The sequence below is a fragment of the Myodes glareolus genome, chromosome 22, assembly GCF_982192425.1.
Source record: "Myodes glareolus chromosome 22, mMyoGla1.1, whole genome shotgun sequence".
NCBI lineage: Eukaryota > Metazoa > Chordata > Mammalia > Rodentia > Cricetidae > Myodes > Myodes glareolus.
The window spans coordinates 10794607-10818322 of NC_142047.1; the positions used below are offsets into that span (position 1 = coordinate 10794607).

At 40.7% G+C, this 23716-nt stretch overlaps 1 protein-coding gene and 1 pseudogene across 5 annotated transcripts in view; one reads left to right on the top strand and one right to left on the bottom strand.

Annotated features, from left to right (window-relative positions):
* Window positions 1-23716, bottom strand: part of Inpp4b (inositol polyphosphate-4-phosphatase type II B) — a 735560-nt gene that overhangs the window by 663461 nt on the left and 48383 nt on the right. The window lies entirely within an intron of this gene.
* LOC146890342 (disks large homolog 5-like) lies at window positions 4591-5557 on the top strand (annotated as a pseudogene).

Sequence of the window (23716 nt, forward strand, 5' to 3'; positions counted from 1 at the left end):
ATTAAACTTGAGGGTGGTAGTATTCGCCGGAAGCCCTCCCGGCTCTATCTCCAGTCTCTTGTCTATGTCTTTCTTCAATGCTCACACCTCTTTCAGGAACGTGCAAACAAGCCAAGCCTGACTCGACAATCATTTAACATTTTTGCCATTTAAAAATTTTTAAAAATCTTATGCAGCAATTTGTCTGCCATTCTTTGCATACCCACGATGCACCTCGATCCTATTCTGAGCCATCCTCCAGCTGTGCCCTACTCTACACTGGCAATTTGGCTGCAGTGGATGGTACCTGAGAACTGACACCTAAGGCTGACCTCTGACCTCTATACACATGCACTCATATAAGTATATGTGTACCCACATACACATGTTTCTTTTTGCACATGAACGTGTAAACACACACAAAAAAATGACTGTAGCCAAGTGAAGCATCAGCCTTTGTGCGGTAACTCTTTAAAGACAATAACTGAATTCTTGTTGAGTGTTTGTTTATTTACATGGGGAGCAGACATTTTTGGTGGGAATTTGGCTGCACTTGCTGGCCTCCACTTCTGCTAAAATAACTCATTCCTTCTTTGCATCTTGTTGATCTTTTCTAGAGCAGGTATTTTAAGGTTGACTGGGTATCTTCCATGTCGACTGCGCTTATGGAGAATACCATAGCATAATGCATCACCAGCGCTCACCGACATGACTTCATTCCCTCCCACCAACCAGGCTTTAGTTCACAGTTTTATTTTTATGGATCCCTTGTGGAAGATTAATGTCTTTAAATACTACATTCTGCTACACTGGGATTATGATTAACAGAAATTTAGAATCCTCCGTGTCCTCTGCAAAGCATTAAAATGACAGAAATGTGCATTAGGAAGAGGAGAGAGCGTAATAACGCTTTGTGTACCGCATTACCTGCTTTCCCCTGATCTCAGTCACCCTTACTTCTTTCTTGCCAGTCACTGGGTGGATTCAGCCTCTACTGTTCTAATGTTCAAGATTCAATGAACCAAATGGACACTGTAGAGCAGGGTAAAACTAGGGCATGGCTTGGGAGAAGTTAGAGGTGCATTATGGGTATGCAAAGAAGATCAAACAAATTGCTTTACAAGATTTTTTATGAGAAAAAGTGATTGCACAAATTTTTACATTACAGTGTGGTCTTATGACTCGCAAAGACCAATATGGTCTCACTTCTGTGTAGAGTCCAAGAAAACAGAGCTGTATTAGTTAGAGGTGGTTAGCAGAAATGGGGGAGTTATTGATGTGGGGGTGGGAGACATTGTTGGGCTCACAGTTAGTTTGTTAGAATTGGATGAGGAGTTCGATGTTCTGTGGAAAAACAACTGTATTCAGTAATAATAAAGTGTTCTCCAAAGCAAAGAAGCAGCAAGGAGAAAGCTTGAAAGACGACAAATGTCAGGATCTTACAGTTTAACTTATAGAATGTCAAGAGCTTAGATGTTATCATTCTTGTACTTAAAGCACGAAAAAGGCAGAAAACAAAGAAAATTTAAGATTAACTGGAGAACTGAGGTCACAGCACAAACGATGAGGCCCCGCATCTCTAAGGAGAGCCGATTATAGAAAATCACAAGAGATCAAGGCCACACTCTAAAGACAGACTTAGAGGATGATACTGTGATAGAATGAACAGAGAGAAGCTGAGTGAAGGCCAGCATGTAGTGAAAGTACAGGGTCTTGACGCTGCCTTGGGGCCCCAGACTCTGGTGGATATTACCACAGGATCCCTACTAAAGCCTCACAGCAAAATCCCTGTATAATCCTCACCTATCTGGAATGCTGGAGATATGTATCCTTAAATGTACCAGGAACCGTCCTCCTAACAGCCTTCAGAGAACTTCACCAAAGCCTGACCCAAAGTTGTCCTTGGACCTTAGCTCTAGTTAGACTCCGTCTTCAACCAAAGCAAAGGTCAAGAAAGAACTAAGAAACAAAGTGTCAATGCCAGCCCAGGGACACCACCCACTAAAAGATTGAGATCTGGCCAAAAACAAAATTTACAGACCATGTTCCTGACAGCATCATGCCAGGCATGGCAATAGTGAGAGAAGATGACACAGGCTTGACAAGAAAATTTCAATAAAAACACAAGAAAACCATGGAAAGGAAACTTAAGTCGATGACGTCACAGATTTCACAAATGCTAAACACAAACTTCTTCATCAGAAAACACAAACCCTCTCATTATAGGCTATTTACCTAATTTACCCTTATTCATTATGGCATGTCATCTTACTGAAATTTTAAAAATGGTTTTGGTTAACATATCAAGGAACTTAATGGAAAAATTCAACAACATGTAAGAATAAATGGGCAATTTAAATAAAGGATGGGGTAGCTTGAGAAAGGTAAGACATGCTAGAAGTCAAAAACACATAAAAGGAATAAAACGTATCATTGATGGTTTCTCAATATGTAGACTATAGAGCTACAAAAATTTAATAAGCTTGAATACAAGAACATATTAACCAAAAACTGTGTAAAAAGATCAAAGTCATAAAACGATACACCACTGAAATACGGAAAGAGAAAGCTAAGGAGACATATACAGAGTAAAAGGGGTCACCAGTTTTCTAAGGTTAATGACAGACCCCAAACCGTAGATGTGGGGAGCCTAGTGAGACCTAAACCTTGGCATGCCTTGTTTAAAGAAAAGAAATACACGGATGCCAGACAAACGCTTTACCTTTACAGAAACAAGGGCACAAGTTATATCAAATTTCTAATCAGAAATCATGTAAACAAAGGAAATGAAGTATTACAAATGTTGGAAGAAAAATGAAATGACAAACCTAGAATTCTGTACCCAACCAAATTACTTTCAAGGAAATGAAATAGTGATGAGCAAACAAAATTGAAATAATTGATTGCAAACTGATCTGTTTTGCTTACAAAACTTCTAAAGAGAGGACGGTATTTCTGTAGATAAATTAAATCTACAAAATAAAATCTGGAATAACAGCGGATAATGAACATCTTTTATTCTCTAAGATAAATCAGCAGGTGCTTGTCAAATATAATAGACAATTATCCTGTATTGGCTCTGTTAAAAAGAATAAGAAGTATAGTTAATGTTTCCTATCCACAGAAAGTCAGTTTTTAAGGGTGTGGTCCCAATCAATAATGCTCCAGTGGGTGTCCCCACACCATGAGCATATGGGCAGCACCAGCTGAATTCTGGGTTATAAGATGGGGGACAGAAGAGAAAGAATACAAAATACAGTGTTGAGAGTGATAAGGAGATAGGTGATGGACCTAGGAGGATTTAGGAAGAGGAGTAGAGGATGAATATAATAAGAATATATATTATATGCATGTGTTATGTATATGTATGTATGCATGTATAAAATTCTCAAAGAATCAACAAAATATTGAATTTTTAAGAGAATGGGAACATACATTGGGGACACTGATAAAATAAAATATTTATGATTCAATAATAATATTAATTGAAATTGAACACAGATTAATTATAGTGAGCTGAATGTGATGGATGGCTCACATGGACAGTTTCAGCCTCTGAGTGCTGAGGAAAGAGGACCACAACAACGTTAATATCAGCTGGGCTGCACAGCAGGTCTTTGATTTCAGGAAACAACAACTCCAAAGACAATAACAACAGAAATGCATCCCATCCACTAAAAATATTTAAAGAAAGTATAAAGTGTTCACAATACAGACAGGGAAAGATAATACAAAAAAGGATAAAAATGATAAAAAGAATAGAAGATATTTGTAAACATAGTAAATCTCGATCTAAATGCATCAACAGTCACACTGGCTATGAATGATCTACATGCACCTATTAAAAATCAAGCAAAATTAAAGTGAGGGAGGAGACTTAAGGATATGCTACCAATAAAAATCCCACATTGTGTAAATGAAAATAGGGAAAGGTGGGAAGTAAATAGATGGTGAACAAAACTGGACTAGCTACATTAGCTTCAGAAAAAAACAGAAGAAGGGAAGTTATCAGAAATAAAAAGAGGAACCTCCCTTGTCCTTTGGAAGAACATTCTGTAAGTACACTGATAGCAATCTCTACAGGATTTTTATATGTAATTTTTGGTAATACCCATGGACTTTAAGAACTCATAAAAGTGGGTTCTTTGGGTAGTGATTTTCTATAGATTCTGGGCAACATGCTAATGCAATCTGCCAGTGTTTATCAATGTGAATCAGATGATCTGTACGTTATCTAGTGGCATAGTAATTTCTGTAGGCTCCTTACCAAGAAGTTGTTTAAAAAGTGTCCTTCCAATTGCCATCAAGTCTTAATTCCTTGGGAATTAGAAGATGCAGATAGTTGTGGAGAATTATAATCCACAGAAATTTCTGTAATACTGTTACCTTCTGGAGATATAATTTCAGTAGGAGATAAACACTCAGTTTCCTACATGGAAAGTACTGAAGGATTTTCAATGAAAGAAAGAGAGAGAGAGAGAGAGAGAGAGAGAGAGAGAGAGAGAGAGAGAGATCTGGCTTTGAAAGATGGGATCCTTGTGTACCAGGAGAAAGGGAAACCTGACTTCTGGCGAGTTGTGAGGAAAGCTGGTTAGCAGGGAGGAAATATCAGTTCCCTGTGACATCAGAGGTCTCTTCACTGGACATCTTATTGTATCATGGAGAGCCCTGGAATCCCTTCTGATGTCACCTGTGCTGTAGCAACATCAACTGCCCTTGAAGAGTTCCTTCAGTGCCCTTACAGTTCACCCAAGAACATGTTGGCAAGACTGTGGAGTCTCTTTGGAGGAGAAAATGGAGAGGGTAGAGAGACCAGAGAGAGGATGAAGAAAATTGGCCTTCAGTCTCGGTGTAAAATATCAGAAAGAAATGGTCCAGAGGAGGGTGAAGGGCTTCCAGGGAGCCACCATCCACCCCAACCCTCCTCACCAAGAAGCAGGTAAAGCAGAAGGTGGAGTCTAATGATTCAGCTACAGTTTATGACCAGTCAAAGAAATGAGTTGCAAGATTGCCTCATCTTCATCACTGAAGGATTCTTCGACAACAGCCCCTCCCACAGGCCAAACCCTTCCTAGGAGAAGCTCAAGACGGAGCATAAGCAGGTCATATCAGACCTGCAGATCCTGGAGGGTGAGAATACCGAGGGTTTACAGAAGTTCAGTGAACTGACCAAGGAGATGGGCTTCTATTGTGATCGAGTCAGCTACTGATGAAGCAGACTCAGCTAAAGAAGAAAGAAGACTGTGGACATTTTGAAGCAAGAGAGCATAAAACTTCTGGAAGTTTGTGTTTTCCCGAACCACCACTTGGTGAACTTGAAAGCACTCTGTAAGCACCAAGAAGAAACCAGCAGCATCCAAAACCAGCAACAGCAGGAGTAGGAAAAATGGAGGAAATATTTCAGTGCCTACTGAAGCAGAGGGAACTAGGAACCCAGGAAAAAGCACTTAGCAGTAAAACTGCAGCAACGCTTCACTGTCTCCCAGATGCACTCAGAAAAACTGCAACAGGAGGCAGAGTAATCCTTAGCATGGATGAGTGTCTCCGGCCAACGGAGCTGCTGCAGGAGGAACGCTAAGTGTCACAGCATCCTTTCAGATAACCGAGAAAGCTGAAAGAAGCCACAGTCAACCAGAACCTCGGACATTCTCCACTCTATGATCAAGGTCTCCTCCTCTTCTAGCTGTAGTAAACTCATCCAACAGTGAAGCAAATATCAACCTCCCTGCAGGTGGTCTACCTCTAAATCATGGGTCTGCTGACTCACTATTTCTGGAGTAAAGAAAAGAGCAGAAAAAAAAACTTGAAGTTCAAAACACACCCACCGAGAATTACGCAGAACCGTGACATCCACCAGCAAGTGGTCCTGGTAAGGGACACAACTACTCATAGTTACTCTGAAAGTTTATTGCTATGAACCTTTGTCAGATGACTGAGTCCTCAGTCCTTCATATGCGAAGGGAGATGTGTCAACAGAGTCTGCGTTGATGTCATGCTACTATCCAGACTGACCACACCAAGAAGCATCCTACTCTCTCCAGTCCGGTGCTGAAGCTACTCCAGGCCATGCCCATGTGATACTGAAGTCAGTGCTCTACAGAGATGACAAAGTCTTTCTCTAGCTGTCTTAGTTGTTGGTTCATCAACTGCAGATTTCCCTGTTTCATGGCCTTGTCTGAAGCAGACTGTCCTGAGAAAGGGTGTGGCGAGGATGCCACCATGAGCTTTTATGTCTTTTGACAGCTGTGCCTCCCTATATCCTTTTTTGGTCTTGAATATGCATGCAGACACATGTTGGCTGAAAGAATCATACCGTGACCAATTTATTATAGGATTAACCTCAGACAGGGTGTGACCGGAAAGCTCCAGAATGGTGTGGCTGTACATGTCTTGAAAATGTTATTACAATCAGTTATTACAATAGTTATTACAATGTTGTTATAATAGTCCCTGCTGTGTGTTCAAGGACAGCCACAGGATATAGGCAAATGCCACTAAATCAGCATCCAGAAAATTCTGTTTAGCTTATCTTTGTTTGTTTGGTTTAGGGTCAGTGGTTTTCTTTGAGATTATAGGGTTTTTTTGTTTTGGTTTGATGTTTTCTAATTTTTTTGGTTATAACCTTTGTTCTTTTCTTTCATTTGATATTTTGCTAAGATTATATGCTGTATATAATGAATGTACTCTTAAAACCCCTATTGAGTTATATGACTGTGCTTTTATAAATAAAAAGGCAATTACTAACTTAAAAAACAAATAAAAATAGGTGTTTTATAATAAGAGATTAATTCTCCAAGAGAACATAATAGTTGTTAGTATGTATTTACCTAATAAGGAGACACAGCAAACTGAGGCAGAAGCTGAAGAGTGTAACATGAGTGGGGCCTGTTTGTTTGTGTTTTTCTGTCCTGACTGGCTCCCCACAGCCAGTTTCTTGAGGTTTTCTGTCCTGCCCGGCCTCCCAGCTGTTTAGTCCCAGAGAAAAATCACACACGAGATCTCTATAAGTTATAATGCTGATTGGCCCATTAGTTCAGGTTTCTTACTGGCTAACTCTCACATCTTGATGAAAATATTATTAAAATATGTAGAATATAGATAAAATCATACTCACATATAAAATACTGTGTTCAGAGAACTTATTAGGGAAAAACAATCTATAATTCATAATTCATGTAAGTGCTGGTAATATTTGTACAAAGAAGTATTTGCTGCACAAACGGAAAATGAACTATCAGTCTACGACCAGACACATAGCATGCAAAGGTAAGGGAAAGAGCTGGTGTGTAACACTGAATGCTGCATGACCCCATCTGGGGGGGGTCTGGAAGGTAAAACAATTAAGCCATTTTAAAAATCAGTGTTTGCCTATGGCTCAAAAGGCATGGGGGGGTAAGAAATAGGTGAAATAGACAAGATTGGGGGGTTGATTAAACTATATGGTACTGTAATGAGATTTATAACATCATAAATTTTAAATTTATATAAAATACAATACACAGAAGTTTTAAGCTATGTAAACTTTTCCCTTTTTTCTATTGTTATGAAAAGACAACATGACCAGAAAAACTTACAAAAGAAAACCCTTTAATTTAGCTCACAGTTCCAGAAGATTGGAGTTCATGATCACCATGGCAGGGAGCATGGCAGCAGGCAGGCAGGGCGCTGGAGCAGTAGCTGAGGACTCACATCTTGAGACACAAGCAGGAGACAAAGAGGATGCACTAGGTCTAATGTGACACACCTTTTCCAACAAGGCCACACCTACTAATCCTTTCCAAACAGTTCTATCAACTGGGATCAAATATTCCAACATAGGAGCTTATAAAGGTCCATCTCATTCAAACCACCACAGTTTTTAAATTTTAATTTTAAAATAAATTATAGATGCCAGGGTATCCAAGCAGTAATGTAGACTATCATTAGAGAATCTAGGGGTGTTATAAATATATGGAATAAATGCATTGAAGCAGTTAGGGAAAGGTACTCATGTATGTGACTTTGAAACTGAATAAAGACTGAGATCAAAGGCTAAAGAGGACAAACATAAGCACCGTTCTCTAAATGACAGTTGAGCTCACAGGACAACAACTGAACCTATTCAGACACAGCAATAATCATAAGTGAAAGATGAACAATTAAAGAAACAGGTAGCAATGACAGGAACTGTCCACGAAGACTTAGGCTGTGGAGTGGGACTTTGAAGCAAAGCAAGAGGAGGAACTAGAAGGATTCATGGATGACACTGGGGTTATCAGTAGGAATTCAGTAGAGTTCTTAGTGAATGAATGTTCATGTGGATAGAAATACGTGTGTGCATGTTCCCAGGCAAGTGTGTGCACACAATTCTTTGTCAACTGCACACTGAAAGTTCAAAACATAAAAGCAAACATCTACTACTCATTCCCACTCCATTCTGTAGTAGACAGAACCTGGGCTCTGAAGGAACGGCTGCTTCTAGGACTGCAACAAGAATCCTACTGGATCACTCTAGTCTAGGACATCTACAGGGGCAGAAAATTAGAACATTCTCAGAAATAAAACCAAAACCCCAGGGAATCAATTGATGCGAATTTATCAGAAGGACACAGGAACCAAGTGAAAGAGCCTCCCTCAGTCAAAAGGTGATTTAAATGATTAACTGTTACTGGACTAGAACATGGATTCAAGTTGATATTCATGAGTCCATAGTGATGAAAATTAATGCTGAGTAAAAAAAAATCAGGGAGGCAGGATGTATTCCCAGTAAAGGAAACATAAAAGATGTAGACTAGAGGTAGCTTTGCAGTGAAGACTCCTAGCAAGGAGAACTTGGAGAAAGTGACGCAAAGTCTACTTTTGCCAAACATAAATCATGTTCATAGCATTTGTCCCCATGACGGGATAAAACCAAACCTCACTTTCCTTTCTCTTTCCCCTGAAAACACACAACTCCTATGCAATCATAAAAGCATCTCATTAAATTCCAAGCTAAGCAATAGTCTACAAAATGTCTAAGCTGTCATTCTCAAGACTACCAAGGTCACCAAAAAACAAGAGGGAGGAAAATGCCAAGGTTAAGGGACACCTAATAAGCTGTGACAAGTAAATGTCATATGACATCCTGAATGTGATTCTCAGATCAATTATATCAAATAAAACACAGGACATATGAATAAATTATAAGTTTCAATCAATGATGCATTAATATTACATAATTAATTACTGGTGTTGTTTAAAACAAAGGGAATGTCCCGAGATATGCAGAAATTTCCTGTCCTCTCTTTATATCTTGAACCTAATTCTAAACTTGAAATCTAAAAATAAAAATTATTCAAATAAATGCCTGGTTTAGAATGCCAAAGTCTTGTTACTGAGTTTGAGTGTGCCTCCCTTCCAGCACCAAAAACATGGGTTAGAAATTTAACTTTTACAAAAGAGGTGGTTCCCTTGTTAGTGCATTATCCTCTACTACGTACACTGGATATGTATTAAAGGCTAGAGAAAGCCAGGGTGTGGTGGCTCATACCTACAGTTGCTGCCTTCCAGGGGCTAAAGGAGAATGATTAGCCTTGGCTGCATAGCAAGTTTGATGAAACCCTGAGAAAGGAAGGAAGAAAGGGAGAAGGGAAGGAAGGAAATAAAAGAAGGTGCAGGGAAAGAAAGAGAGAAGGAACAAGATTAGATATGCCAAAGAATTTTCACTAAGTATGTTTTCAAAACCAGCAGGCTTATATAGGAAAAAGAAATACAAATTGGTGTAAAATGATGTAATTACCTGGATTGGACATTGAATTATATTTACATTTTATATGACTACTGAGTTCTATGTGGTACACAATAGAATGTAGTTTTAGGCTCAGATACTTTTTTTCCTTTATGTTAAAAACAAATCAAATTCTCAGTTTAAACCCTGGAGGGATGAAGTAGGTGTCTGGCATCCTAAATGGGTGCCACTTAGTGGACCATACTTCATCCCACTCAACTTCAGCACTGATTACAAACTCCATCATGATGTTGGAGAAAGCTGTCCATACTTAAGATTGCTCCACATTAAAGATCAGCAGTGACAATAGCCACATTTCTGTTACACTTACAAGTTGTCTTCACATACAGAGTCCTTTGACTTTGGGCCCCATAGCTAGCGTCTAACATGATGGTGGACAAAGGAAACAGGGACCTGGGGAAGTTTGCTTCCTAATTTTCTGAGAAATCGCCATACTGATATCCAAAGGGGCTGCACTCCCACCAGCAATGCAGGAGTGTTCCCTTTTCCCCACAACCTCTCCAGCATAAGTTGTCATCAGTGTTTTTGATCTTGGCTATTCTTACAGGTGCAAGACGGAATCTCAGAGTTGTTTTGATTTGCATTTCTCTGATGACTAAGGATGTTGAAACAACTTTCCTCAAGACCCAGCAACAGCACTTTTGGGTATATATCCAAAGGATGTTCAAGCATACCACAAGGACATGTGCTCAACTATGTTCATAGTAACATTGCTTTGTCATAGCCAGAACCTGGAAACAACCTAAATCTTGAAATTTTCAGGCAAATGGATGGAAGTAGAAAACATCATGTTGAGCGAGGTAACACAGACCCAGAAAGACAATTCTCATATGTACTCACTCATAAGTTGTTTTTTAAAAAGCAATGAAAACCGACCTACAAATCAGAGAACCTAGAGAACCTAGAAAACAATGAGGACCCTAAGAGAGACATACATGGATCTAGTCTACTTGGGAAGTAGAAAAAGACAAGCTCTCTGAGTAAATCGGGAGCATGGGGACTATGGGAGAGGGTTGAAGGGGAGAGAAGAGGAAGGGAGGGTAGCAGAGAAAAATCTATGGCTCATTAAAATCAATAAAAAAAAGGAAACAAGGACTCAGAATATTGCAGCGATCTGATCAATATCAGGATAAAGATTTCATTTCAGAAATTCGCCATTACATATGTCTAAAAGCCTGTTAAATCATGTTGTCGCTAAGGCTTCATTTTCGTGTCACTTGATTTCAGCTGTTCAGCAAATATCCTTCTCTGTGGGCAATTTGCCAAGAGAAGGAAATGGCTTCGTGCTGCAGTGTCAGAAACTAAAAGAGCAGCAATTAAAACGGCTTCCGCTGCAGCATCCACACACTGCCTACTCTTATGGCCCAGAGAGAAGTTTTCAAAAATGTGCGTAGGGGGCTGTCATCGAGAACAGGTAAGTTGGGGACAGGTTAGAGTTGGAAAAGCTAAAAATTTGGTCACCAGCTTCATGGATTCCAATTAGCTTGTGGTAACTATGCCCTGGTGGAGCTCTCTCTCTCTCTCTCTCTCTCTCTCTCTCTCTCTCTCTCTCTCTCTCTCTCTCTCAATCTCTCTGTCTCTCTCTCTGTCTCTCTCTCTCTCTTTCTCTATGTGTGTGTGTGTGTGTGTCTGTGTGTCTGTGTGTCTATGGTGTCTGTGTATGTGCATGCATCTGTGTGTGTGCATGTGCCTGAGTGTATGTGTTTGTTTGTAGCTGTGTGTGTCTGTGTGTATCTGTGTGTGTGTCTATGTGCCTATGGGTGTGCATCTGTGTGTGTCTGTGTATGTGCCTGTGCGTGTGTGTGTGTGTGTGTGTGCGTGTGTGTATGTTGCCCATTACCTGCATGTATGGGGGTCAGAGGATAACTCACAGAAGTCAGTACTTTCTTTCCACCTTGTGGGATCCTAGACTCTCTCACAATTCCATTTATTTTAATTTTATATGTGACACTTATTTTCCTAAATTAAGTCATAGCACATGGGGAAATTCAGCTGCTACTGACATAGACGTTTCATCCCTACTAGGTAGCTTCTTTCATAGTTCTAGAAGGTGCTATGTGTGCTACAGGGGAGTAAAGCAATCATCAACCTCACTCAACTGTATACGGCACTAACAATCAGTCTGGCAAGATATGCCTACACTGCTATAGTGAGACAAATATTATGGAGTACCAACCAGTATATGGTTGGATTTCAGAGTCATTCCACAAAATGGAACTTATTCCAAGCACTGTTAACAAGGCAAAGACCCTGAGACCAGGTCTTGGAGAGATCCTGCTGCTGTTATTCTGTTAGATATGACAGTACACTGACACCTCAAGTCTTGTTATAACCATAGGTAATCATATCTCTCAACCCTCATCAGAGAGACTGCCACTTGCAGCAGATGACAAAAATGAAGGCCATTGACACAGAGATACATGACCATTCAGTGAACAGAGAAGGGGACTGTGGGGTACTTAACCCTAAATGAGACGTCCGTATCACACTGTCTCCTCCCAAGGCTCAGAGATCATCAAGGAAGATAGAGAAGAAAGACTAAGAAACAGAGGTAATGCATGACTACAGAGAAACAGTGGTCATGGATACAACAAGACAAACAAACACAAGAGCTGATAGCAGCTGTAACTACATGCACAAGACTTAAGCAAAAGCAAGCCAGACAAAATCCAACAAGGAGGTTCCACCCATAGCTAAGGAATGTTTGAGAATTGATATCTGCAGGGAGAGTCCGTTTTCCTTGGAGATGCAGCTCTGAGAAGCTGCACGTGTTTTAGTAAAACACCCAACACCCCTGCATATACTAGCAGTGCTAAGTGGATTCCAGAGGTTTAAAGCCAAAAAGAAGATGAGCGCATGTGAAATTGGAGGTAAGGGTGGCTGGGTGATTATGGGAGGAGTTGCAAAATGGTGAATGGGGTAGAGCTTATCAAAACATCATATGCAAATATGAAGTTTTCAATCATTAAAATGAAAAAATACTTATTTTTAGAAAATTTAGCTCCAAGTAGAAAAATAGGAATATGTGTGAATTTTAGAGGACTTAAAAAAGAAAAAGAAAATGTATATAACACTTAACTTCTCTATTTCTCAGTGTTATTAGTATGAGAATGCTTACTGTAGCCACTTGTTTGATGATTCATTTAGTATATTGCCATGACGGTTTTCCCCTGACATTAATGTTCTGTCAAAAGTGTTCTTAGGTGCTACATGATTCTCCATCCTGTGCATGTAGTTCATCTCTGCCCCGAGGTCTTCTCCTCTTAGTTTGTGGAAACTGAGTCAAGATGTGGTCAGACAGAGGTGCGGCTTCTGAGATGAAAAGTGTCAGTAGGGACTCAGAAAGTCTAATAGATCTGCTGATGATTGCACTGACATGAGGATGATATGCGCTCTGAGATCTGAGAATGTGTGCAGTACCATGAGAATGGCATGTGCTCTTTGATCTGTGCATGTGTGCACTAGCATGAGCATGTCATGTGCTCTGAGATCTGCGCACATGAGCACTAACATGAGGATGACATGTGCTCAGAGATCTGTGCACATGTGCACTAGTATGAGCATGGCATGTGCTCCGAGATCTGTGCACATGAGCACTAACATGAGGATGACATGTGCTCAGAGATCTGTGCACATGTGCACTAGTATGAGCATGGCATATTCTCTGAGATCTGTGCATGTGTGCACTAGCATGAGCATGGCATGTGCTCTGAGATCTGTGCACATGAGCACTAACATGAGGATGGCATGTGCTCAGAGATCTGTGCATGTGTGCACTAGCATGAGCATGGCATGTGCTCTGACAGCTGCCAAAGAAGGAGAAATCTCTGTATCCCTAAATTCTTGAAATAAAGCACAGAAACTGTTATATGCAAAAATGTCTGATGTAGAAACAACAGCAAACCCAAAACAAACACCGAGTTCACTGGCAATGGAACATATTGAAAACATGAAAATGGATTAAGCCATGCAACTCAGTCTATTCCCCACCGTTATCCTTATATCCCATGAGCAGATATCTGTGACCATTTCTAGATGCCCTGCAGAGTGAATGGCATGATGTCACAGAATCTGGGACCACCAGTTATCTCATGTTACATACTAATTCCCAAGGATTAGACACACAAAAGCAAACCAGATGGCCTGAGTTCGGTTGCTGGGAACACATAGTAAAAACTGATAACTAATTCTTACAAGATGTTCTCTGACCTCTACATCCACACACAACACACACATACACAGCCAATAAATAATACATGAATAAATGTCAATTAACACCACAAAAACCCATCTAGATTATTCGGTTAACAGTAACTGACCATCAGACATGGAAGCCCCCCCCCAAAATATAGATTACCTTGTCTTAGCAACATAGACTACTTAAGCAGACATATACTGGTGAAAAGCCCACTAGGTTCCAAACTTCAGGGAGGCAAAGAATGTTCTTGAATCTCTAGCATCCAGCCCACTGTGTGGAGCAATACCCAACCACAGCAGAGTCCGCAGATGTTAATATAAACACAGGCCGTAGTTCAATACAATAATCAAGAGAACAAAATAAACCATGGCAGAACTAAACAAATGGAGAACCTGTTTCAGTATTCAGGGCTTAGACCCTGCAAGTAAGAAAATATTTCTATGAGGGTTTTTGTCAGAGGCCTTGGAGTTCTAATCAAAGAATGGTGAGGCGGGGTGATGCCCACTACTAACCTCACCTGTGTATAGTGAGCTGTGATGGAGAGATGGTCCTCAGTCTGCTTTCTTACACAACTCAGGGCCACTTGCCCAGGAGTGACTCCGTTCACTGTGAGCTAGGAACCCCCACAGCAATAATTAATGAAGAAAATGTGCTGCGGGCTTACCTACAGCCCTATTTTATGGAGGTATTTTCTCAGTTGAGGCTTCCTCTTCTCAGATGACTCTAACATGGGTCTAGTTGACAAAAAAAAATAAAACTTAACCGAGATATTTCTTATATATATACTTGACCCAATCTGAGTGCATCTATTAGAAGCCCAAATGACCCTTATAGTCCTTGTGTCCTGAAACTGACTAAAGAGCCACCTGGACACAACACACCTGCAGACAAGAAACCTAGGCTGGCTCTTGCCAAATGGCAAAAGTGAAATTTTTAAGTTATAAAGACTAAGAATACCATGTTCTTCCTAAGGATGGCGTTGATAAAGGCAAGAAGGATGGTGTTGACTGGGAGGGACAAGGTAACATTGTACCACGAATCAAAGACACAGAGTTTGATTCATATAGGCATTAACTGAAGGTCAATAGAAAAAGAACAGGTTTTGCAGCAAAAGGCACTTAGACAAATGTGGAGAAGTATCACATTAGATGCCTACTGATAACACAACACACACACACACACACACACACACACACACACTGAGCACAATCCTATGTAAAATAATTAAGTCTAAAAGCTAAAACATAAAATGTAAAAATATTAGAAAAAAATACATCCTAAGAAAAATAATTTCTTAAATATAAAACATAAAATGTAAAAATATTAGAAAAAAATATATCCTAAGGAAAATAACAATTTCTTAAATATAAAAAGACTTAATCATAAAACAAAATGTTGACACCCTTGATTATAACAAACTTGGAAGCCCTTATCAAAATACCATACAAAGTAAAAAATTCAAACTACAAACAGGGAGATAGCAGTTGCCCTATATTAAAAGATTATCATAAAAGATGTAAAACACATAGGCAAATCAATAAAGAAATGAAAATTTTCTCATGAAGATAGTGCTTCTTCACAGAACAGGAGATGCAAAGGGCTCAGAATTTTAGTGACTGTAATTTGGAAAGCAGTCGGCAGTACACAGCACAGTGTAAGTATGTATGCTGGCTGTAAGCAAGCAGTTCAAGTCATACATACACCGGCATACAACAAAGACACAGGGGCGATTTATCAGTCTCTGAAATGGTGAAACTTTATCTAAGAGCAAAACAGTAAATAAATTATGATTTTATTCTGTAAACTTAATATCACAATGAGGGTGAATAATCCACATTCCCATGCAACAACACAGATGAATCTCAAAACAAGGAGTAAAAATAGAAGTTACAGAAGCATACAAGCATAATGATTTTACTTCACAAAACAGACAAAAGAACATAATTGGTGGAAGCTGGAAAAATACAGATACAACTATGAAAACACAAGTGTGACCAGCAGATCTGGAAGAGCCTTTCCCTCTAAAGAAGCCCAGAGATGAGCATGCGTTGTGCGCCCATGCATCGCCCAGCCACAGCTTCTCTGTCTTCTCTAAGTTGGGTAAGATGCTGCCACCTTTACCCTGTATCCCTTACGCATGTTTTATAAATGGCGTTTGGCCATTGATTGTTTTACATTAAGTCAGAAAGACAGTGTTGCCTATCCTTAATATCGTTGAGATGATAATCTTTTATGTCCATGTCTTCAGTTTATAAAATAAATATTAACAGTCTCTACTGGGTTGGTTAAAAATACAGCAGTGCTTAAAACAGGTCTTGGCATAGTAGGTTACTCATGACAGTTAAGTATGATCATTTTTAACATTAATTCCATGTCTATTGTGAAAATAACCATCAATGTAGCCAAACAATCTAAGGAGTCTCTCCCCACACAATTCCTTACTTTTCTCCACAAATGATAAAATCTAAATCAATTGATGAAATCTGATGTTACTCAATCACTTCTTAAACCAGACATATCTGATGTTCTCATCACAAGTCTTCTGTCTAAAACTCTGGTGGTTTCTGACTCTATTCAGTGTGCCTCTGAAAGCTCCTCTGTCGGCGTAAGAATGTTATCTGCGGTACCGAAGAGACGGCTCAGCTCAGCGCTAAGAGCACTTGCTGATCTTGCAGATGACCAGGCTCCATTCCCATCACCCACATGATGACTCACAGTCATTTTTAACTCCAGCTCAAGGGAATTAGATGCTTTGTTCTGACATTCACTGGTAACAGACACACATGTGGTGCACATGCATACACACACACAACACACACATGTGGTGCATATGCATACACACATACACACACAGGCAAAACACAGAAAGAAATGACAATAAATAACTCTTGAAAAGAAAAGGACAAGAGCTGAAGAAATGACCCAGAGGTCATTGATAAGATAAGAGCACTTGATGCTCTACCAGAGGACTGGGTTTGATTCCCGGTGCCTAGATGCTGGCTCACACCTCTCTGTAACTCCAGTTCCAGGGGATCAGACATTCTCTTATGACCTTCACAGCATTGCATGCATATGGTGCACAGACATATATGCAGGCAATATTACCATACACATAGAATAAAATAAATATTTTAGAAAAATATCTGAGGAATGTACATACTTCTATTTTTTACCATTCCTCCTAAAACAAAGTTCTTCACCACTGAGCTTGGTTATAAAAAGCAATCAGGTTAGGATTGTGGTTCAGTGGCAGAGTCTGTGTGTGTTTAAGGCATGCAAGATTCAGGGTTCAATTCCAAACACTGGAGGTGGGGACTCTGATGACAGGAGCACAGGGAAGCAGAACACTGCTTGTTGCTCTATTCTACCACCTTGCCCCGAGTGACAATGTCATTTGTACATGTTCATGAGATTCTTGTAACTGCCAAATGAATGAATTAGCAATTAAGAAGCAGAAGTAGAGAGCTCTTACTTTGTAAGGAGAAGCAGAACATTGGCTTCTCTTTTGTTCAAAGACAACGGTGCTGTGGAAATGACAAAACTCACTGCAAAAGGGCATGTCTCTGTAAAAAGAGTTCCGGGTTCTGCTGTCAGGTTACTGACATCCTGAGACAGGGAACGTCTCCAGTAGATCACATTCTATAGAATGGAATGCAAATAGAAAAGACTGCAGGCCTGGCGTAACAATTGGATGGAGTCAGGAAACTGCAGATGTCACAGGAGGAATGCTATACGTCAGGTCAAGAGAAGTCTGCCTCCAGGGGAAGTCACCTCGAGGAGCCTCCCACCCACTCAAGGACACACAGGCAGAGTCAGAGCAGCTTTCATATTCAACCAGAAAGAAATCTAAGAGGTCTCAATCTGCAGGCCTGAATAATTCCTACAGAAATTAAACTAATAATAATGAAGGCAGCACCTATCTGTTATCTCATTTTGACTTCTCAGTCTTTCATTGACTTGTTTCAAATACCAATTAGAAATTCTGCAATTTGCTTATTTGAGGATTTTCTTCTGGTGGCCCAGCGTCTTTCTGTTTTAAGCAAAGCAATTTGGTTTCAGGACCTGCTGTGTTACCAAGATTTTCTTTTAACTTTACCTGTCTCTCATGTCTTCATATGTCTTCCTTTCTTGGCTGTTATTCTTATTCTAATGAAGGTATCTCCCAAATGACTTCCAATGAGTACATTAGAGATACATTTTCTCAACCCTTCCACATGTGAAAATGAATTCATTTGGGGTTGAGATGGTGGCTCAGTGGATAACGGGTTTGCTGTGCAAACATGAAGCCTGGTGTTTGGCTCCCCAGAGTCTGTGTAAGAAGCCAGATAGGTATGGCATCCTGCTAGCTCATTTGTAATCCTAACACTCAAGAAGTCAGAAAATGCAAAACAATATAGAAGAGAAAATAGCAGTCCCTCAAAATTCTACAATCCAAGGATATTCAGCTTTCATACTGTCTCATTTTATTTTCATATTTCCTCTGTGTATATGTACTGTGTTTCCAGTAACTGGCCTATGACATCTGCAGGTTTGCTCACAGCCTGTTTAAGTAAATGTTGCAACGAAAAGTATTCCTTGTCTCCTCCTCATCAGTATCCTCGGCATGTTTTATTTATTGAGTTAATCAGATAGTCCTACTATCAAGAACTTAGCAGACTTACACCATTTTCCTTATCCTAATGGCGACTGATGATGTGATGAAAATCTCTGTGCATAAATCTGGGCTCCTATGATTTTCATAACTCAGATTTTGTATACTAAAATACTGAACCTTGGAGCTATCCAATAAATTCAAGCTGAAGAAAAGGCATCCCGAATACAGTCATTGAGAAGCATATTAATTCAAGTCAAAGGAGTACAGTTCTTTGGCAAAGGGAAGGACTGGAGGCCTTGGTGTTTGAAGACTGACAGCCCTGTTCCTCTGCCTCGCCGATCAGCTAGAGCAGATGATGCCATTTAGGTCGAGCGAACACGGCCTTAGACACAGTCACTTCTGTTCTCCCAAACATGAGTCACAATCTGCAACAGATAAACGCAATTCACTTCCCGCTCCTTTTGTGGACAGTGTCTACCTACGTAAACAGCAGACACGCAGAGTCTCAGCCCACTAGGAAGATCCAGGGCATTCATTCTTTCAAGGCTACTCAAGGGATCATCTCTGCAAGCACACTCCCTTTCTCATCCTAATGGCTCCCACATAACAGCAATGTAAGGGAATGCTGTTACAGATCTGATCAAGTGGAGACCAAACTGATAGAAATAAATCAAAACCATGTCTTCAAGAATACTAGAGAATTAGAATTTTCCTGTGATTTACTGATTTTCTTTTGGGGGAAATTCTGGGGGAAAAACCAACCTAATTATTTCTACAGGTTTCTCGGTGTTTAATTTCTAACTGCAAAGTTCCAAGTAGCCTTCTCATATCAGTTTGCTTCTAACCCTGGAGACACCAAGGGCGCTGGCAGTGTGGTGTTAACAAACTGGGTTTTGTTAAATGCTTGAGTAATAAATGTGGGTGGAAATCATGACCCACGTTTCTCACCACAGGCCACGTGGGAAAAACACCACCCTACTGCTTGTTCCATGTTCAGTCAAGAATCTTGGCTCTTAATGCTGAAAACATTTCAACAGGGTCCAGGGTTCCCTTCAAGGTGCTGAGCTACCAAAACGACACAGAAGTCAGGTGTGTGGCGGCCATGATGTCAGCTTACCAAGCCTGCTGAGGCTGGCAGCCCCCAGTTCCTAGCTTTGGAACGTTTTTCTCCTTTCTCAGTTGCTGAAAACACTGATAATTTCCAGCCAGTTCTAACCCATGTGAAAGAGTAAAGCTGAATACAGTGGTGGACGGGATGCGAGAGAGAAAATACAGAAGCAAGTGCTTTAATGTATGTGGTACCCAAACCCAGAAAGACCAAACCACAGGTTTTCATTAACCTAAGGACCGTAGCTTGTGGATGACTATCCTGGCTCGAGTTTCTCACCACAAGCCACATGGGGGGAATGTAGGTTATTCCCCCTATGTAGGGGGAATGTGGCTAAAGCCTTAAAAACTAAAAAAAAAAAAATGATGGAGAGGGTGAAGAGAGAGGCTGAGTAGGGAAAGGCAGGCAAAGGACGGACCAGTAAAGTCAAAGTGCATTTGAGAGGAGTGGGAAGAGGGGGTAGATAGGAAGGGAAGGAAAATTTATCAAAACAATTTTTTCTTGAAAATGCCATAATCATATCTAACGTGTTGTATGCTAATTAAAATAAAGTGTCTTATACAATCAAACAGGGTTTTGAGACAGATATCAGCTAATTAGCTGTTCATTTTAATTTCAAGAATATATTTATGTAAGAATCAAACAGCAGATGCCCAATAAATACTTTTAATCAGCCGAATTTGAATAAAGATTGTCAGTAAAAATCATTTCAGCTCTTTATTTTATTAGGTAAGAATAAAATTTCCACACAGACTCTACTTTGTATTTCTTCCAGAAAAGGGAGAAAATGCAACTGTTTTCCTGTTCTACATCTGAATTTTACTACACAGAATCCTACACAGTGCCTTCCTTCTGTGCTCCAACACAGAAAGAGGGCTTTCTCAGAGGATTCCAGCAAAATTGGAAGAAAAAAAAGTACCAAAAAAAAAAAAAAAACCAAGAAGAGTAGATTAATGCCAACTCTTGTTAACACTGTAAAACAGAAATGTAAAGGAAAATCTCAGTTCTCCATATGAAATGAGCTAAACACTGCCATTAACAATGGAGACACCATCTTAAACATCTGAACACGCCCTGTCATTCAGTAAAAGGCATGTTTCTCACAGTGACTCACAGGGTCCTTACTACTGTGTAGCTGTTGTCCCTCGCTCTTCCTGCCGCCGTGTGCTCCTTGCCCTCTGTGCCCTTGGTCTGGAATATTTCCTCCCAAAGCTCCAGAGCTTCTTAAAGGCTGTGCGCACATACATGTCATTCTCACGATAAGATGTACGGTGATCATCCATAGGGCCATACAGACAGGGGGCAGAGTGCAGACTGACTGTTCTGCCCCACCTCTGCTCCCTCTGCCCCCTCCCCTCTTTCCCCATTCCCCTCTGCTCCCCTTGCCTCTGCTCCCCTTGTCTCTGCTCCCTCCCCTCTGCTCCCTTCCCTTTGTGCCCCTCCCCTCTGCTCCCCTCCATTCCTGCCCCATTTGCCTCTGCTCCCTTCACCTCTACTCTCTCTCCTTTTCTCCCCACCTCTCTTCTTCCCTTCCCTCTGCTCCCCTCCCTTCTTCTTCCATTTGCCTCTTCTCCCCTGCCCTCTGGCCCCCTCCCTTACCCTCCCCTCCTCTCTTCTTCCTTCCCCTCTGCTCCCCTCATCCTGTTTTGGGCTTTCCTTTCTTCTGAAGCATTTTGGTATCGTCTTCTAGAACTTACTAAACTATCTATATATAACGATTTTCATCTCCCATCTCACAATATGACACTAGAAGGCTCAGGCACTGTTTTGTTCAGCATACTGTTCCCTATGCTGAGAGCAGTCCCCGCCATACAACACCCAGTGGATTTTCTCCAAATCAATGACTGAAAGATGATATTTTTATATGTGAAGAGAAAGTACAAAATATTCACTAAAGGCACTAAAAGTCATTTCACAAATATACATTACTGCCAAATATCCATCTGAATAAATTCTGACGACTGTGTTAGTCAGGTTTTCATCGCTGCAACCAAATGCCTAAGCAAAATATATCAAGAAAGAAAAGATTTATTTTGTTCACAGTTCTGAAAGTTGAATGCATCAGGGCTGGGGAGGCATTTCAGGGCAGCTCAGCCCACAGTTGCTGATATGCAGAAAGAAGACAGCTATGCTTGCAGGCTAGGAGGGACTACCCACTGTAACAAGCATTAGCATTTTTCCTCCTCTTATGCCATCTAGACCTCCACCCTAGATGATATCGCTGACATTCAGCAAGGGTCTTTCCTCTCTAGCTAATTCTTTCATGGAAATATCAGGAGGTGTACTTTACTAAAATAGGCACCTCTCCAATCAAGCCCATCTCCTATCACCTCAAAACCCCAAACAATATTTCCTTAAACTGGGATAATACAGTCATGCTTACCCAAGGGCTCCTGTCCATCTCAATGCAAAATGCACTCAGCACATTGCCAAGAATCCTTTATAATCTTGATACTTCACTCTTTGTTCTGAAGCTTAGAGCCCTGAGATAGGATGGCAAAAAGTAGAGATTGAGATTCCTCCATGCCGAACTAAGAGACAAGCTGGGACCACTCTGACCAAAGTGATAGCAAGACTAGCAGAGTAAATATTACATCCTGTAATCGCATGCCCAGTGTTTAAATACACAGTGACATGCTACACTCTGTGAAGGGATTGCACAGACAATCAGAAGCCCACCTCCTTGCTTAGGACAGCCTGCATGCTTCCAAGCTTAGGCTGCCTCCGTTTACTGCCGGCAGCTTCCTTAGCAAGCTGTCTATGTTCTTCCCATCACTAACTTCATGGAGTCTCCGCTTGTCGTCAGCTTCACACACACAGCTCCAAACACCACCCTTTCTAGGGCTACCTGCAAGGATCCCGATTGGGCCACATGTGTTCCACCCCCAGACAGAGATTTTCCTGTGAAATCTGGGTGGAAATGTTCATCATTCAGTACCTCTTACATCCCACGTGTCTTCAAATTGAGTGTCTTGTCTGTATGGCCAGGACTCCTGCTAGTGGCAGCAATAGCCAAGCCATTATTTAAAGCAGAGCCACTATGTTCAGTGACCTAGGCATGGTTACCATGGTGTCTGAATGCCTAGGTCACTGAACATAGTGGCTCTGCTTTAAACTGAAAACAATTTAAGAACCTGGTTTTGAGAATGGAATGTATCATTAACTTGTACAGCGATGTGGCTCTATTACCACAGAACTGCATATCAAAAAATGGCCAAAAGCGAAATATAGATATATATTTGACCACAAAGAAACGAGTTTACCATCAAAAACTTCATCAGTGATGCTATCAATTCTCATTTCGTTGTGGGATGAAATAGTTCACACTAGTTTACTGTGTGTCCACGCAGTTAAGAGTGTGCCTTTTTTCCTGCGGCGTCTGGTTTCATTACGCATAAACCAAAGCTATGCTTTGATCTGCCTGTATTTCTTATTCATGGATTCAGGATATAAATATTTCAGTGTCATAAAGACGAAAAGTCCACTGAGATTAGCATTCCCGTTGTGGGATCACCGCTGATGCAGACAGTAACTCCAGTTCCATACGTCTCGGCTCACTCCTGCTGACTCTCTGCGGAGCACAAGGCCTCTCCGGGATCCCATATCGTTGTCTCAAAATCCAACTGACTAATCCATAGGCTAGTCACACTGAGAGCAAGCACTGTTCTCCACTGGAATACCAAGACAGCGAGGAACTTTTCCTACACCCAACCCTGATTGATATCCTGCGTACTTTATATCTGGCCTCTTTAGCTATAGAAAAACACCTTACACATAAATTGTCATTCAACAATTTACATTAATAATAACAATAATACATTAGCTTAACAGTATTTTCCCTTGGCTTGATTAGTGCTACGTGTTCGGAGAAGCAGGCTATTTGCTGGCAACTTAAAATTTAAATAGGGGTGCACCTATGGGACTTCTTCCTGTTTCCTGGTTGGCTACTGTCTGCGCTGAAGCTAATAAACATTGCTTTCTCCTCTGAAGTTCCTCAACTAGCCCCTTGGGTTGACTTTCTGGTGAGCATTACTAGATCCTTAGGCACCTCTCCTTGGATGTCAAAAAGTC